We start from the raw sequence: 16,902 nt of genomic DNA on the forward strand, positions 1-16,902 counted from the left end.
CACCCTTGTCCAAATGCAACAGTTTCCATACCCTCACCTTTCTTTTGTGCCTGGAGGAAGTGACTGTCTAAACTTTGGCCCATTTTTGAAAGAAATTTTCACTTCAATTGCCATTTTAAAGCTATTCATATCTAGAAAATACAACAGAGTGCTAAAACATGACCTGAAATAAAGATGCTCAACATCATTAGTTGCTGAGTATTACTTGACCATAAAAAAAAAAAGAATGAAATCTTATCATCTGTGATAGCCTGGATGGACCTAGCTAGAGACTACAGAGTATTATGCTCAATGAAATAAGTCATTCAAAGAAAAACAAATATCATATGATTTCACTTCTATGTGGAACCCAAAGAACAAAATAAACGAACAAACAAGATAGAAACACACTCATAGTTACAGAGAACAGACTGGTAGTTGCCAGAAGGGAGGGGATATGGGGGACTGGGTGAAAGAGGTGAAGGGATTAACAAGTACAGATTGGCAGTTACAAAACAGTCATGGGTATAAAGTACATCACAGGGACTATCATCAATAATATTGTAGTAACTTCGCACGGTGCCAGAGGGTACTGGAAATACTGGGGGAACACTTTGTAAAGTATATGATTGTCTCACTACTATGCTGTACACTTGAAACTAATACAAAATAATACTGAATGTAAACTGTAATTTAAAAATAACATTAAAAAAAAGAGAAGAGAAAGCAGCCAAAATCCTCCCCCTATTTTTAATTGCTTTTGCAATAGACCTACAGATTTTCCTTAGGCTAAAAAGAGGAACCCCCAAGCAAAACCAGGCTTCATTATAATAAAAGAAAAAATTAATTTAATTTTTAAAAACCCCAATGAACTACCACTACACACCCATTGGGACTACTAAAATGTTTTGGTTTTTTTTTTTTAATATATTTTACGGATTTTTTACAGAGAGGAAGGAAGAGAGATAGAGAGTTAGAAACATCGATGGGAGAGAAACATCGATCAGCCGCCTCCTGCACGTCTCCCACTGGGGATGTGCCCGCAGCCCAGGTACATGCCCTTAACCGGAATCGAACCTGGGACCCCTCAGTCCGCAGGCCGACGCTCTATCCACTGAGCCAAACCGGTTTCGGCCTAAAATGTTTTAAATGTTAGTGTTAGTGAGTATGTGAAGCAATGGGCACTCCCATATACTGCTCGTGGGAATGTAAAATGGAACAGCAACTTTGCCCAACAGTTCCTGCAGTTACACACAGACTGAGGATACAGCCCAGCCATCCCACCCGAGGTATAACAGTGCACCCTTATCCACAGGGGATGTGTTCCAAGACCCCCAACAGATGTCTGAAACCACAGATAGTACCAAAGCCTTTAGACTATGGTTTTTCCTGTACATACATACCTATCATAAAGTTTAATTTATAAATTAGGCACAGTAAGAGCTTAACCACAGTCACTAATAATAAAGTAGGGCAATTATGACAAGATAGTGTAGTAAAAGTTATGTGACACCATTAAGTAAAATAAGGGTAATTTGAACACAAGCACAGCAATACGGTGACAGCTGACCTGCTACCGAGATGGCTGGTAAGGGACTAACAGGCAGAAAACATATATAAAGTGTGAATATGCTTAACAAAGAGATAATACATGTCCCAGGCCTTACAGAACAGGATAGTGCAAGATCTCATCATGCTACTCAGAATGGCAGCCAACTTAAAACGTATGAATTGCTTTGTTATGAATTTTCTATTTAATGTTTTTGGACTGTGGTTAATTGCGGATAACTGAAACTACAGATAATGAAACCACAGATAAAGGGAACCACTGTATTTACCTGAAAGAAATGACAGCATATGTTCACACAACTGTACATGAATTTTTTAGAAGTCCTATACAGAACAGTCCAAATTGAAAACAACCCAAATGTCCATCAACTAGTGAATAGATTACAATGGAATACTACTCAGCAATAAAAAGGAACAACCTACTGATACATGCAACAGAATAGCTCAATCTCAAAAGCCTCAGCTAATAGAAACCAGCCAGACACAAAAAACAATATACTGCAGGACTCCACTCATTCTCACATTCTGCAAAATGGAACAATAGGGACAGAAATCAGATGAGTGGTGGCAGTGGTTATGGGTGGGGGAGAGGACAGAGTGATGCAAACATTCCACATCACGATTTTGGTAGTGGTTATATGACTATGCCCATTTATCACCAAACTGCTCACTTAAAAAGGATAAACTTAATTGTATGTAAATTATATAGATCAATAGCCTGACTTTTCCTCCCCCCACCCCCCGCCCCGCAACCAGAATAAGAACTTGCCTTCCATTATAACAATTAACATTCTCCACAAGTCCAATCATACCTTGGACGACCTAAGAACTGCATAGTATAAAGCTTGGTTATTGTGTAATTCCCCAGGAAGGTGAATAGTGAATCAAATATTCACCATCTATTCACTGAACAAACAACTGCAACCTGAACTTTACAAGACTTCTATTCGCCACCACAAATATTGACTGAGTTCCTCTTATGTGTCAGCTGCTGTTCTAGACACTGGCGATTCAGCAGTGAACCAAAGAAGCCAAGTCCCTGCTCTCAAGGAACTCCAGCAAGGAAGTGGAGAACTGACAAACAACAGTGGGTGGTTACAGCAGAGGGTGGTTGGAATAATGAAGAAAAATAAAGCTGAGTAAGGGGACAGAAAGCAATAGGGGGTGGGTGACTCCTTTCTGCCGAGACACCCTGGGGACAGTGAAACAAGAGCGCAGGCCATATGCTACTTACAAAAGGGTCTCCAAGTGACAGCTGGGATTGTGAATTCTTTTAACGTTTCCCTAAACCAAAACGGGAAATGCCAGAGAGACTCAGTGATGCTGGCAAAAGAAAAACATATCCGTTCACAGGAAGCTGGTGTGAAGGGGGAAGTGAGGACCCCCGTCAGCACCTACCACACTGCCCCTCCACCCTGTCTCACCAAAATGGCGCGCCCTTTGAACTTCACAGGTAAGTTTCAAAGAGAGAAAAGAAATATTAAAAAGGAGAGGGGAAGAGGAAGACATGCTAAAAGCATAAGATAGGGGGTGGTTTTCCCCACTTAGAAAAGTAAAAAAAAAAAAAAAAAAACAGGAACTACTTCCCGTGACTATATTTTCTTTTTAGATGGAAGCTCAACCCTAAATCTAGAGGGCATGGCCTCACATGCCCGCAGTGGTCTTACTGAACAAACTAAAGGTTTCTGGTAACCGTGCCAACATGAGCATTTTTCTTTTTTCATTACATTTCCTTCAACATTAAAATCTTGTATTAGGAGATAGAAAGAATTCGATGGGGTTTTGGAGACCCGCTCTCACCACCCACCTGCTCCACTCTACAGAGAAGCTGAAGCTCCCCAAAAAGTTAGTGCCTTGCCCAGAGTCACCCCCTAGAGTAAGAGCCGGCCCCTGGATTTCTCAGGAAATAACTTTCAAAACAACCGTTGTATGCCCTTTCCCACCAAGGTACTTCTCCCACAACAGTTGGTTCTTCTGAATAGTTCATAATCCAGAATGTGCGGTGAGCAACTGATTTTCATCCATCAAAACAGTGGTTTTATGAGAGCCATTTCTCGAAACTCAAGATTAATTAATAAGTGTGTGTGTGTATTCTTCTCTGTCAGGCAAATTTCCAGATGGCTACCAGAAGTGAGACAGAAGTTGACATTTCTGACATCTATCAGTATTTCCCTTGATGGAACTGTTCCTACGTGTCTTCTATCAATAAACAGCTAGCCAGGAACCTACAATGCAGGAGAGAAATGTAAGGCAGAATTTAACGTACACATACAAACTGAAAATGTATTGGTGCTGAAGCTCAACCGATTGCCTATTCATGAGATGGGGATGCAAAAGCAAGAATTACAGATGTTGTGCATCTCATCTCCAGAGAGGTGCGGAGGGTCCTGGAAGTCCAACAGAAGTGCTTGCTTAGGGAAAGGTTTGTCCTTTCATAGCCTCTGAGCATATGTGTCTGAGCAGATAGCCACATTCGGGAAACAGGTTAATGAGGTAACTAAAACTCAGAAGACCAGGCTGGAAGATGCTCACTGCGCCCATGACTGAAGACATGGCCAGGGCGGTGGGGATTTCAGTCATCCTGTGATTCCCCCCAGGCTGACTTGTCAGCTTTATTAAGCCGGAGGCTAATTTAACTGCCTCATTTTAACTTTTCTGGCCTCCAGGTGCTATTCAGCTCTCTAGCCTTAAGGTCATCCTTACTAACCCTTAAATTCCCCTGCACATTCCCAACCATCCTGTAGACCCACATTTAAGTAAAACTGTCCTTAGTTGCCATCAGGCCCCTAGAACCCTGCAGAAAGACCATGGCATTTTATCCTACTTAAACTATAACATTTAAATACTCAAATTTGAGGAGGCAATGAGTATAAGAAGTCCTCCAAGAATAAAATGTAACCATTCTGTTGGCTCTGCTATTGCACTACCCAGTTAAATAATATAGATCCAGTGAATTTAATCAATGCCAGCACTCTGTAATTTAGAGGGACTTCTTTGAAATTACCAAATGCATCACCTCTACTTGGTTATTAGTAGCAATACATTTATAGATAACTTCACACTCCTCTTTTATCCTGGGATACAGTATTCAATTTCTTGGACAAAATTATTTGCTAATAGCTAATTTTCAAAATGAGGGCTATGAAATAAATACATAAAAACCAAAAGTTAGAAGAGATCCACGAATACTGTAGAAATCTGTAACTGGCCTTCAAGACGCATTACTTTCTCATGCGCCAACAATTCTCTTTTAAAGGAGACAAAAAATTTAATGTCACTGACATTTGTAAAACCAAAGATCCTACTCAACACTCAACATTCCAGTTTCTACCTGCTAAAACAGCCTCTAAAACTACCAAGGGCCAAGGTTTCTGAAAGCAAATCTGTGCTGTAACCCAGTTCTTGTCTCATTGTAGAATTATGGAGAAATTCTAACAAAGGGTTAGATAGCCCTTCTTCCCCCTGCTGATTTCCGCTAAACACACACACACACACACACACACACACACACACACACACACAGGAACCTTCAAAGGAGGGCTTCATCAAACAATACAGCCATTTGCCTTTTCCCTGGTTGGGGGTTCGCAGAACATAGGAAAAAGAACCTTTCCCCTAGAAAAGAAATCAACCTGTCATAGAAAGTAAAAATTCTAAACTTTTCAACCACAATCAAAATGCCAAAATAAAAGTGGGACCTGCGGAGAAGGAACTACTGGTCAAACACCCTGAGCTATAGAAGCACCAGCAAAAAAGACTCCACCCACAGCCCTATAGTCACAGGAAAACTTGATCGGATAATGTTCCCTGCTGTTGCAGGCGGGTTTTCCAAGAGAATTTTAGGATAAAAGGCTTAGTGACTATATAAGCAAAAATTGTTTTGTTTGGCTTACATCTTTTAGAGGGTCAATGTCTTGAGACATACTGCCGTCTCCCAGTCTAAAGGGTTTATTTTTACAGAAAAGCGCAAAGGATTTAGGGGACATACAAACCCAAATCCCTCCACTGCTTTCCCCTTCGTTTGGCCCCCTACTACCATGCAGCAAACGCCCCCAAACATTCTTAACTCTTTTTATTTTCTTAAATTAACTGACCCAGTAGAAAGAAGGGAGGTTTTGGAGTCAGAGAAAACTGGGTTTGAATCCTGACTCTGCTACTCAGCAGCTCTGGGACCCTAGGGACTCTGAACCCCTGTATCCTTTCCATACAATAGAGCTAGTAATGCACATAAAACATTTAGCCAGTTCCAGTAAACGGCCGATTAGTGCAGCTGACTTCACAGGGTAAAGCACTCATCCAGGGTGGGGCGCGGAGTGGGCGGTTTATTAAAGGAATCTCTCTTCCATCTCCTTTGTCCACAGAAGGTACTAAACACACCCCCAAACCCCAAAGGCCTTTCCAGAACAAACTGAAGATCTTCCCAGGGCCCAGCTCAGTGGAGGATGTGCAAGGGTTACCCTGGTGTTCTAGTACCACTTCTGCCATTGTTTTACCATAATACCCCCTTTTGGGGGCTCCCACCACTCACTCATATTATTCCCTCCACACTCATGGAAGTCAGCCCCCAGGTTCCACGCAGGCACACTGCCACCTTCCTTCCAGTCTTCAGCACCTGGGTTTTCCTCTCCACCCTACTTCCTCCGGCCTCTATGTCAATTACCTATTTGGCCTTATAATTCCTTCTTCTTTTCAGCTCTCCCTATAATCTTCTCCAGAGCATCAATGTATCAGGTGCTCCCTGCTAACCTGCTAAACTGTGAGTCAAGTGCAGCGAGCTAACGTGTCTCGGCATCTTCTTATCCTCTGCCACGCTGAGCCCAGTGCCCAGGAGGACTCGGTGCTCCGCAAACATTTGTAGAATGAAGCCCTCAGAAGTCAGACCACAGGGATGGCAGAAAATAGTAAAAATAGGTTCACTACAGTAACAAGTCAGAAATTTCATTCAAAGTAAAGGTTCGGGTAGCCTAAAACCATGACAAATTTTCCAGCTGTGTTCAAAGAAACACGAGTTCAGGCAGGAGTGCATGTCATCTGGCTTTCCTCAAAGCGGCTGTAATTTGTTGGAAAGGACATTCATTTTCATTGATTGCACGTGAGCAAAGGAGAGCCTGCAATTTGCTGGACTGAGGTTCTAGAGCCCTTGGAAACATGCTAATAAGAGCACCTCCCCTAGGAGCTCAACCCGAATACCAGTACCGTCAGCATTGGTCAGGAACACTGAGCTCTAACCTCATAGGCTCAAGTCAAGAACTGGCTTCATGAAGCATATCAACACCTGAGTACAAGTTTTCTACCTCAACACTTTATTCCCTTTATTTTTGCCCAAACCAGTTCTCTAATCTCCAGGCTCTTGTCCAGTTCTAGTTCATGGAGTCTATGACCAAACCCAGCAACCTTCTTCAGAAGGTCCTCTTTCACCAGCCAGCTCTTGGGGAGGGCAGGCATGTGTCATGTGAGCCGGACACCTCTGTTTCTGCAGCCTGGTGAGGTAGACAAGAATGTAGTCAGGGTTCCAGAACAGTCAGAGGGGCACAGGATCTAGCCCTGCCCTCCCAACTTGATAACTGAACTCCTCTGTATTAACCAAAACAAACCACTTTGCCAGCTGCCTGGCTAAATGAAGAGAAGAGGAATAAAATCACAAGTTTAAATCCACATACTTGTGATTCTGAAAAACAAAAACGTTAGTTCTTCTTTTAAAAAAAAAAATACTGGTAATATGAACTCCATTATTTGAAGTCTGGGAGGATTCTCCCAAAAGAAATAGATCTGTTTTATTCCAATATTATCATGATTCTGAGTATGCCTTCTAGAAAGCCCTACTATCATTGAGACGTTCACAAATCAAACATTTTCTGTGCCCGATTAGTAAGTGCTCAAGGAAAGATGAAAGGACACTCAGGGGTGGAACTCCTGACAGCCTCCTTTTTTCAACTGTGGTTTTATAGTGGCATTTAAAAGTCCAAACGGTTCAGTCTCCCAAGAGACCATGTGCTAAGTGATTACATCAGGTGAGCACCAGGGAGTCCCCAAGTGGAGCTCCACCTGAGGACAGCGTATCCCGCAGCCTCTGGGGCACGTCCACTCCCCTTAATGGAGGCCATTTGAACCAAGTGTCAGAAAACCCTCCATTTGCTCAGCAGAGGAGGAAACCATGTTGTGATCATGTGTAATTGTGACTAGAGTCAGAAACTGGAAAATGGTACAACACCCCTAAATTTACAAATCCTGCTAACAGGGCTGACAACTGAAAAACACTATTTGACCAAAGGCTTTCTTTATCTTGAACTCAAGTTCCTTACTACAATTAACACAATCATTAAAGTTAAAAACAGGGGGGGAAAAATCCTGCCTTGTATCACAATTAATCTTATCTGGCCAAAATTAACATAGAGTTCTGCACTTTTGCATAAAGGAAGTGGTTCTAAGAAAAGACTCGACCTTCAAGACTTTTGTGATTTCCTTCCAATTGGAATCTACAACCAAAGAGCAATTTTTATTTGAGAGGGAAAAAATCAGGTTGAAAAACCCCTTAAGATTCAGATTGGACCAACAGAGAGAATAAATAAATGAAGCCAGTCCAATATTCAAGGATTTGGGCTCCATTTTAAGCAGAGAAGGATAGACTTCTGTAGATGATTTCTTTTTTCTCTTCTAAAAGGACATTATAATATTACCCAAAATTTTGGTGTAAAGAAACCTGGATTAAAAAGGCAAGCGGGCAAGATTTTAATATCAGTCCATCACAAAAGAGGAGTGAATTTAGGCAAGTCGTCCTACCACTTTGAGCCACAGAACAGAAAACCTATCTTTATGACAAAGAGGCTGCACCAGATGATCTTCTGAGTCTAAGAAAACTGCCTGGAGCTTGGGTATCAGACCTGAGGTTGAATCCTTGGCTCTGCCATTAGAGAAATGGGTAAACCATGAATATGTTATTTAGCTTCTCACCTGAAAAATAGGCCACCTCAGTATTTCCCCAAATGCAGGAGAGTTATACAAGATGAATTTAAGCAGTACTTAGAAAATTTTAGGAGATGGACAGGCACAGAATTAAACACTGAATCACATCATGAGAAAATTCTGTTCTTTTCAGCAATCCTTTAGCCTTTATAAAAATGTTATCACATTAAAGAGAAAGGTTTTGTTTGGTCTTCTCTTCCACACCTCTTTAGCACAGGCTAGTTTCCCTGCTCAACAAAGTAAGAGCAAGTCTCAGCCAGCCAGTGCCTTCGGAAAGCAATTTTATTTTATAGTTTTTTTAAAAGATAATGTGGGCTTTATTTTAATTATTTTTTAAATTACCTTCTATTTGAGACAACTGACACCAGTTTCCAATTTAGAAGACCAATATAAAGTTAACTTTAAAAAATGTATTGGTGATTACAAAAATGAGAGTCAATTTAAATAATGTGAGTGGCTTCTTTGCTGCCTATCTCAGGGTTATAGTGGAGATTAAACGAGGAATGTAGGGGAAGACCTAGTCCACACTGGGCTCTCATCTACCCATGCTCGATGGGTACAACTTCAGTCAGTGAGAAGCATGAGTAGAAGGTACGGTGCAAACAGAAGCAACCACTGAGGATGGATGTGAGTTTCCAGAACAATGAGGGGACAAGAAGGTGTTCTTGAGGTAGAAGTCAGAGAAAACCTATAGAGGGAGATTTGCTTAAATACTTATTGAGCCATACTATGTGTTCATCAATGGTGAGAAAACCAGGTGCAGTTCCCTCCAGTATGCCGCGCAATCTCGGACAAAGCTGTCAAAAATGGTCAGAGTCTTATTTCAAAGAGCCTTGAATGCCAAGCTAAAGGTCATTATGGTGGCAGATCCTTAAAGTCTTGACATTGGCTCAGCAACTAGTACTTTATATAGTGCTTGAAAATATTTGCTGAACAGAATGAATTTTAGTTCAATGGTATTTTTCTGTATATTAACACATTTAATGTATGTATTTTATATGTACATTATGTTTATTTTAAATATTCTATCTTCCTCTTCCCTCCCTCTTCCAGTACCAGAGATCATACCTCATCCCGGCAAAGATGAATTGCCACCTCCATCACAAGGACCTATCTCTGGGAGTGGACAAAGGTCTACAAGTCAGTCTACACTCAGTAGTCTGAGTATTCACTTTCTCTCTGCCTTTCCTAGGAAGGCTGCTCCCACCATCAGGGTTCCCTTTATGGCAAATGTGTATCATTTAAATACCAGAGCCAATCCATTTCAAGCTGCCATACCCGGGCAGATTTGTTTTCTTTCCAGCTTGGTTTGATTCTTGGCAAAAACAATTATTCCCAACCTGACATCCTATAGGAATTCTGCAAAGCAAATGTAGATAAGGATATGAAACCCAAACAACTTAGCAGCTCCTTTCTCCTCCCATGCCACCCACCACAGTCTTGCTTCTTTTTCTCCCTTCGTCTTCCTTCTAGTCCTAATTTGTTATGATTTCTGAAACAACAAATTCATGGCAATGCTTTAAAAAGCTACCCTCAATGAGTCAGATATTTAGAAATATCCTTATAAGGTTAATCCAATTCTCTAGGATGAACATTAACATTCCTTTCTTGGGGGATGAATGAGTCTTAGGAGTCAGTTTTTCTTTTTATCACACATTGGCTTAACAAGACTGCAATATAAGTTTAAGAAGCAAAACATACCCAAAATGGAGATGTCCAGGATGGAGAGCCCAAAACATTTTATTCCACAGAGACTCTCCAAACGGTGAGTCGAGGGTAAGAACAATGTCTCACTATACCAGGTTTGCTCTATTGAATTTATTGAGATGAACTAACTCCTTCCTTTGTATTTCAGAGGAGAACTTCCTTCTGGTCCTATGACTCGTCTGTGGCCACCTAATGCACATAAATAGGCAATTTCAACCACTTTCTTTCCTTCTTCCTCTCCTCCCATCATCTTCCTTTCTTCCGTCATTATTCTCATGGGAAATACTTTTATGCTTTCCCTGGATGTTTCCCCTCTATCTTTCAAAGCTGTTACACTAATGTCCCTCAAGCCACAACTCTGGGAAGCTCCAATCAAAGGAACAGCTTCCCTTTTCCTAAGTGCAGACCTAGAGTTAGAGGATGTAAAAGCCTGAAAGGATGGATCCTTAAAATCCAAGTACTTCAGCCTCTTTTATTTTAAAAACCAAGAACCTAAATCTCAAAACAGTAAAATGACCTGCCCAAGGTCACATGGTTCCTTTGTAGGTTACTGGGTTATATGCAAAACATAATTATATGTAAGATTGTAGGTATATGTACTTAAATGTAAAATTTGGGGTGTACATGCCTATGTATATTTTTTCTGAAGACAGAATGCATAACTTTCATCAGATTCTCAAGGTAATAAAAAAATTTTCACCTATTAAATATAACCATTGACTGAATGAGGAAATGTCCCATACAAAATACAGTTATCATAAAATATGTTGACTTCTGGACTAGCCAGATGAAATGTTTTAACTTCCAAGTGCTTCTTGGAAGTTGGATTTGGCATAGAAAATGCTGCAGAGTTTTCAACACATACAGATAGATAGATATATGATAGATAGATAGATATTGAATAAAAGGTCCTATACATAAAGGTTATTTTGGTTTCTAAAAAGTATTTAAATTCTAAATTACTTGGTGAATTATCTCATTCTTATTTTAAAAATAAATTAATGTGCAAATCAGAGTACAGGAATGTGAAAGTATCTCAAATCACAGCTGCCTCAAAAAGAGAAATGAAACTGAATGGAATCGGAATTGTTTGCTCTAACAAAGTTCGCAGGCCTAGATAATTTAAGTATGTACTAAAATTTCTCAATCGTAAACCTAACCTTAACTACAGTTATTTCTCCAACAATTCTATTTCTAATTTTTTTCTATAATTATCCCATCATTTTAATTATTTTACAACATAGAAAACAAACATTAGTTTCCCATTCTCTTTGTTTGACTCGCTCAAGTCAGCATTTATTGAACATCTTCCATATCCCATATCAAAAGGCTTGAATTAAGGACTGGGAGAATGAACCAAAGACCTCCTCCTGGAGAAGTATACACTCAAAAGGAAGACAAATAAATGTTAATGATATCAAAACACAAATACATGACATGAACAGTGCTGTAACCCAAACTTATGGGAGTAAAAGAGAAGGGGATAGGTTCATTTTAACTCTGTTGGCAAGGAGCGAATCCACGAGAGTTTATGGGAAGGATGGGCATTTAGATAAGATCTTAAAGTAGGTTTTCAAAATGAAAAAAGACAGGATCTCAAAGTTTATTTTGTTTCAGGATCCAAGTCTCATTCTAAACACTCTTTAATACAGTTTATCATCTCAATGCAGAGTAACAGAAGGCTCTATCTGAAAACAATTTTACATAGGAGCTTTTCATTCTCTGCTTTCAAATACTTCTAAAGCGTACCTCTCTATCAGCATCTATGCTGGTTACCTATAAAGGGAACTATTTTCAGGTGAAAATATCCAATGAAAAGGGAAATCACTCTTTGCCTCTAGTCCAGGGGTGGGCAAACTTTTTGACTCGAGGGCCACAATGGGTTCTTAAACTGGACCGGAGGGCCGGAACAAAAGCATGGATGGAGTGTTTGTGTGAACTAATATAAATTCAAAGTAAACATCATTACATAAAAGGGTATGGTCTTTTTTTTTTTTTAGTTTTATTCATTTCAAACGGGCCGGATCCAGCCTGTGGGCCGTAGTTTGCCCACGGCTGCTCTAGTCCGAACTTCAATTGTCAGACTTTGAAATTGTGACAGGTCCCTTCCCTGATCTTGATAAATTTATGGGAGCCAAACTGAGTGGGATGCAACCTCAGCTCCACTACTTACAATCTCCATGATCAGGCTACCTAACCTGTCCATACCTCAGTTCGTAAAAGGAAGATAACAGTGCCCATCTCATGTGGTTCTCTCATGAGAATGAACTGAATTATCACCTGTAAAATGCATAAAACATCTAGCATACAATAAATCAACACTATAAATGTTTTGACCAAGAAATGTTTTCTAAGAGTTTATTTCTAACTTGTTACACCATTCCCCATCCTATTTCACTTTTATAAAGTAGACTTTGAAACTGTATTTACTTTCAGAGACAAATGTCTTAAGAAAAGGCTAAATTTGGTTCTTAGACAGTAATAGTAGTAACAGAGAAATAGCTTATTTCGATGACCCACAACACAATTAAGGATACAACCGGCAGGAATTTTACTGTATTACAAGCAATTTTTAAAAATCCATTTTTCTTTTGTTCCAGAAAGAGAGAAGGGGGAGAGGAAGAGAGAGAGAGAGAGAGAGATCGGTTGCCTTCAGCATGCACCCCAACCAGGGATCAAACCCACAAACCAGATATGTGCCCTGACCGGGAATCAAACACGCAACCTTTTGGTGCACGGGACGACGCTCCAACCAACTGAGCCACACCAGCCAAGGCTGTTCCTTATACTTTCACAGCCAAATACTCTACCTTTCCATTTTCTGTGTGTTGCACAAGGAAAATTTTGAGATCATATACCTACTCACAAATATTTGACTAAAGCAATAGCTCACTTTTCATTTTAAACCAAGAATTGGAGTTGAGCAAATCTTGTCTGTTCTTTCCATGGTGTTGCAATCCCTATGCAATCAATGTCCCAACAAGCTGAAGAGAATTTGGCTGGCCCACTCAGAAACAAGGGAAATATGATATAGGCTGTAGATTCTGACAAGGACTTAGCAGATGAACACACCAGAATACAGTGAGCATCCTTGGAAAGTCCTCTGCCAGCAGCAGCCGAAACTGTACGACCTCACTGCTTAGTGTGAGAGTTAAAGAACTTGAGCTCACTGGTCACGTTCAAATCTTAGGTTTTCCACTTGCAAAATGTGTGGTCAGGGTCTAGTAACTTAGCCTCTCAGTTTCTTAAGCTACAAAATAGGAATGATAAGTCAGTTTGTTGTAAAGATTAAATTAGTGTTTGAAAAGCATTTGGAACAGTACTTGGCACACAGTGCTATTTAAATGTCTATTAAATAAACATTGCAATAAGTTTGGCATTTATGATTATTGCTACATGCAGATATGAAGAGGGTCTCAATTCTTAGTATAGGCCCTCTCCCAGAAGAGCTAAGTAAAACAAATTTTCAGAAAAATCATTTAAAAGTTGATGCTGGAGTTATTGACCATAAGGAGCACTATACATGCATTATTTCTTTAAGTAGCCAGTAGTAAATAAAAATGTATTTGAATTTGAGAGTATTATAGAAAAATACCACATGTCTATTGGTATTTTCTAGATACCCAAAAGGTTCATAATTAAAGAGTCTAAGGCAATGTCCACCTAACTATTTTAGGAGCTAAAAGTTGAAATCATGTACATATTAACAATTTGTAATCACTATAAATATAGCACAAGCAACTTACTTTATGGAAGATCCCTAAAAAATTTAACTGGAAAAATTTGCCAACTTCTCTCCATATAAGGTAAATACTACAGAAGATAAAAAGCTGTGCCGCTGTTTCATCCGGTTTCATTAATTTTTAATAATGTAAACATTGAGACTTCCTAGAGCAAAGGTTTAGAACAACCCAACCCTAATCACCCAATTCTAGACTAATCAGAGTCTCACATGAACTGTAACCAGGCCCTAAGTCAAAATGTGCCGGGTGCCCATTACAGGCCTCTAATTTATATGTAAATCAAAATACTTATAAGGGTTGAGGTTTCAAATGCTCATCTGGAGGGGAGACACACATATCACTGGTGTCTCTTTTACAGATATGTCAGGCTTGTCCTTGCAAGGGGGCTCACGAATTATTCTGACTACATTATGGAACTGTGGCCATCAAGAAGGCTGGTCACTCTGATTCTACTGTTTTTGCTCAAGTAGATACCGATTTGCTCTGTGTGGCCAATGTTTTCCAAATTCTCCGTCATGAATCATTTTAATGCTCCATAGGAGCATCTGGGGGACGGGCTGACTTTGGAAACTTTGTTCTTGGAAATGAGTATACTCTCTGACGAGGCTCTACTCCAGACATTTTCCATGCTTTCACACTTTCTTTGATTTGCAAGAAGTGTCTCAACAGAATGACATGAACAACAGAAAGAAGCCTCCCTTATTTTTGTGGTAGGTATGAGAAAAATGGGCTGAAATAAAAGTGCTTATGAGAAAATAAGCACTTTTTTAGTTGAGATTTAAGTTTTGTCTGAAAACAAGATCAAAACTTGGGTTTGGGGCGCCTAAGTACTGTTAAAAGAACCGGCAAAACTTAGCTTTTGAAATTGGAAAATTTTGTGTGGTGGTCCTTTTGAGGGGGAGGGGGAGGGGGGATCCGGCCTTAGAAAATGACTTGATTTTCATCAGCAAACAAGTTGTTTTTTGTTTAAATACCAAATTTGTCCTCTATTACATAAATGTATATACTATCCTCTCACTTTGTGAGGTGTCACTGAAAAGCCTTGGGTTTTAAATAATGCAAAAGACAAGGGTAAAAAAAAAATTGTTTATTTCCTTTTGTCTAATAACTGCTGGGAAAAAAAAAAAAAGGCACCTACACACACCCTGGCACAGGCCCATGCCGCAAGAACCTTCCGAATGACCAAGGTCTGGGAGTCAGGAAACATTCTAACAAAAAACAACCAGAAGGGCTTTCATCTGAACCCCCAGGGTTTCCTTCTTCACGGGATCTCAGCTGGAGCCCGCTAGCAACAACGCCTTGCAGAGCCCGGCCCCACTCTAGCCACAGGGCCAATTCCCTAGCCACCCGGCCAGGAGGCGCTGCGGGCCAGTCCCCCGGGGCCACCCGCAGCCCGGGCCCAGCGCTCCCCACCCCCACCCCCCACGCGCAGCCCAGCCCAGGCGCGCAGCTCCCAGTTCTGCGCCGCCCGCCGGGGTTACTCTCGGTCATTCCTCTGCACCATCTCGCCCCAGCTTCTCCATCCATGCCCGGTCTTAGGCTGCCCCAAGAGACTAGCAGCAAAGGGCAGGAAGACTGCAGGGGCGGGGGGCGCAGTGCAATGGGCACCCCAGCTCTAGGTTTGTGCAGGCTCACCTTCTAAATCTTCTGTTTTTTTTTTAAAGAATAAAGCTCGCCCCGCTGCGCCAGGGACACCAGCTCTGGTGAGCGCACGGAGACTGTGAGCAGGACCCCCAAGTCAAACAAAGTGAGCAGTATCACCACAGACCCCGTTTGGGACGCCTCCCGGGCAGGTTCTTAGGGAACAAGAACGCGCCATCCAGTCTGAGGGCGCACGGGGCGGATCCCCGGGTCAGAGCCCAATTCAGACCAGCTTCTTAAAGCACAGACTGGGGACCAAGCGTAGGCATTCATCCCGGTGGGCGCCCGCCGGCCCGCACCCAGAGGCGTTTCTAGCTGGCCCGGGCACTTCCAAACAAAGGGAGGCGCTCGGTGCAGGACCCGTCACTGTCCCCACTCCGGCAGCAGTGCCCCCAGCAGGACCAGAAGCCCCCCAACCCACTGCCCCCGAGGTACTGCTCCCGGGTCTCCAAGCCCAGAGATGCTCCCCGGGCTCACCACAGGGCGAGCCCGGAGAGCAGCAGCGCCGCGTCTTCGGGTCGCCAGAGCTCGTCCTAGAACGACATCCCCACATTTACGGTACCCCCGCACCATTCCAATGCAAGCGGTGAAGGGTGTGGGGGTCCGGACTAAAGTCCCCGCATCCCAGCGCATCCCAAAGCCTCCTCAGCCCCGAAACCAAACAATAACGCCTAAGTCGCTGCAGAGCCTCTTACCTGTTTTCCACTTTTGTGTCTTCGTCTCTTTTCCCCACTCCTTGAAAAACCCTTCTGGAGAAGGGGGAGAGCAGGAGCAGAGCGCCCCGAGAAATGGGCTCTGGTGGCCCTGGTGCTGCGGCGACCCCTGCCTTGCCCACCCGCGCCCGGGGGAAGATGTGTCGGCTCGGCTCGGCGGTCCCGGCCCCACTCTGTCTCCCTCGGAATTACCCGGCTTGTGCCGCGACTAGTTCCTTTTATAGATTCGGCTGCGCCGAGCACAGAGGTTACTATCGGTCAAAGCCTGTTCTCTCCCTCCCTCCCCGCCCTCTTCCCCCGGCCTCTGTTTTTGTAGCTCAGTCACTCAGCAGAAAGCACGTGGAGCCGCGCCCCGCCCCTTAAACGGGCGATGTCCCGCAGCTCCCCGCAAGGCTGCGGGCGAAAAGTGGGGTTCGCGAGGTGCTGCGGGCATCGCCGGGCCCTCGGTCTGCGCCCCCCGACCCAGCCAGAGCCTGGCAGCCGAGGGCAAGCTGGAAATGCGGGGCCTGGGACTGCTCGGGAGGCTGGCTCTCTCCTTCCCAGAGGACATCGCTTCTCACACTGCTTTCTTCCCCTTTACTGGGCGA

General features: G+C 42.4%; 1 protein-coding gene across 2 annotated transcripts in view; it reads right to left on the reverse strand.

Annotated features, from left to right (window-relative positions):
* Positions 1-16,545, reverse strand: part of ABCA1 (ATP binding cassette subfamily A member 1) — a 115,094-nt gene extending 98,549 nt beyond the window's left edge. Inside the window, exon 1 of one of the 2 annotated variants that reach the window (XM_059657549.1) lies at positions 16,298-16,545. The gene's annotated coding sequence lies outside the window, so the exon portion shown is untranslated. The remainder of the gene's footprint in view (positions 1-16,297) is intronic. The other variant, XM_059657550.1, reaches the window with a different exon arrangement.
* Positions 16,546-16,902: the final 357 nt, after the last annotated feature.

Source organism: Myotis daubentonii, chromosome 11, assembly GCF_963259705.1.
Source record: "Myotis daubentonii chromosome 11, mMyoDau2.1, whole genome shotgun sequence".
In the NCBI taxonomy this organism is placed as follows: Eukaryota; Metazoa; Chordata; class Mammalia; order Chiroptera; family Vespertilionidae; genus Myotis; species Myotis daubentonii.